Raw genomic sequence first — 1,845 nt, 5'->3', positions numbered from 1 at the left:
TATTTTAACCCAGGCAGGAACCCTTGCTGCAGAAACGGCCAGTGCATCCACACACAGGGTACTGTGTCTCTGCCAGGCCCCAGATTGTGCCCAGATGTGGCATGTGGTGACTTCTGTGAGGCACAGGAGGAGTGAAATCCAGATTTGAGGTCTTTGGGACATCTTTGCATGCAAAAATTCAGGATCTGGTGTTGTACTTAACAACAGCCAGCTCTGTTCTGTTGACATTTAGAGCTGTCAGAGTTGATGCTCCTCACTGGCCTGTGCCATCACCTGCCCATCCATCCATCCATCTGTTCCTGGGGTCTCCATGTGTCACTATAACACAGGCACAAGGCCAGGACCTTAAAATGAACTCCAACCCATCCTGTACTTGTAAAGAATCCACTGGCTGTGCTTAAAGGGGAAAAGCCCCTGGTATTTAGTTAATTGTTACCTCAAGGTGCCTTCCATGTGAATGCAAGAAAGGGGTACCATAAACTGCTATTTAAGAGCCCGTGCCTGTTAAATTTGATCAACACAAGTTTTGATTCCCAAGTGGAAAGAAGCTTCTATTTCCTGAAGGAGACAATTTCCAGTAACTCAGCAGTTAGGATGTACTTCAGGGATTCTGTATGTATTTTGGGGTTTTCAGTCTGTGAGTTTAATTCAAGTTTTAGATTAATGGAGAATTGCATGTGACACCAGCTGGTATTCTAGGGGAATGGTTGTGCTTTGCCTCGGGGCTATCATTGCTACCCCAGCTTCACTAAAAGCTTTGCTTCTAATTCCACCAGTGCTCCACGTTTTGTTTCTGCAGCTGATTTAATGAAATGAGAGGAGCAAGTTTTGTTTGCCTGACTAAGCTCTCTTGGAGGCTTTGCAGGGATTATGCTGTCAAATTTTCCCAGGGCAATTTCTAGACATGGTGCAGTTTTTTTTTCCTCCCCTCCCTTCCTCCTTCCCAGACTCCCCCCAGAGCCACCTGCAAATTTTTTTTTTTTTTTTTGATTCATCAAGGATATCAGAGCTGGAAAAGAGAGGTATCTGCAATGCTGGCTGTCCTTCCACCACATCAGCACTGCTCCCTGCCAGGCCCTGGGGTGGAAGAGGGAAAATATGACAGGGGGAAGAGTTTTATCCAGCAGGGGACAAGGAGCAGAGTGCGAGATGCCACCAGTGATCACTGCGAGGAAAGGCTGGGGGTGCCTGTGAGCGGCACAGCCCGAAACCACGGCGGGAGGGATCCCAGTGACGGAGCAAACACCGGGGACAGGGAGCAGGATCGCTGAGCGTGGCTTCTGCCTGCTCAGTTAATATGCAAAATACCTTGAACGATAAAGAATAGCAGTAGTGGTTAATTAGGAACGCTTTGCATTTCATTCTGCTTCCCAGGCTCTGAAAGTGCCGTATAAGCATGAATTGCAGAACAGGGCGCTCCCGTGGGATGGAGGGAAGCAGCACGGCCACGGATTGACGGGCTGGGATCAATTTTTGGCTGTTGCTGTGGAAGTTGGAATTCCTGCCCTCGGTGTAGGAGTGGCACGCAAGCAGCGCCCAGGAGCAGTGGTGCTGGTAGGACCCCAAGCCCACCTGCAGGCAGAAGACAGAGAAAAACCTATCCCTGGCACATTCCTCGAGCTGATTTCCAGTGGGTATTGAGGGCAATGCTCTTGTCCCGGGAACAGGTGTGTCCTGGCAAAGGACAGCGCAGTGACGCCGTCCCTCGCTCCTCAAAGTGTGGGGGATCCCCAGGTTTTCGGGGAAGACCCGAAAGCCACCAAGGGGGCAGCTGCTTGGGGCTTAATTACTCTTCCTCTGTGAGAAAGGAAGATGGATAAAAGGCAAAAACCTTCCAAAAGCAGC

Source organism: Geospiza fortis, unplaced genomic scaffold, assembly GCF_000277835.1.
Source record: "Geospiza fortis unplaced genomic scaffold, GeoFor_1.0 scaffold488, whole genome shotgun sequence".
NCBI lineage: Eukaryota > Metazoa > Chordata > Aves > Passeriformes > Thraupidae > Geospiza > Geospiza fortis.
The sequence above is the reverse complement of the archived record's forward strand: the minus strand, read 5'-3'. Positions refer to the sequence as shown.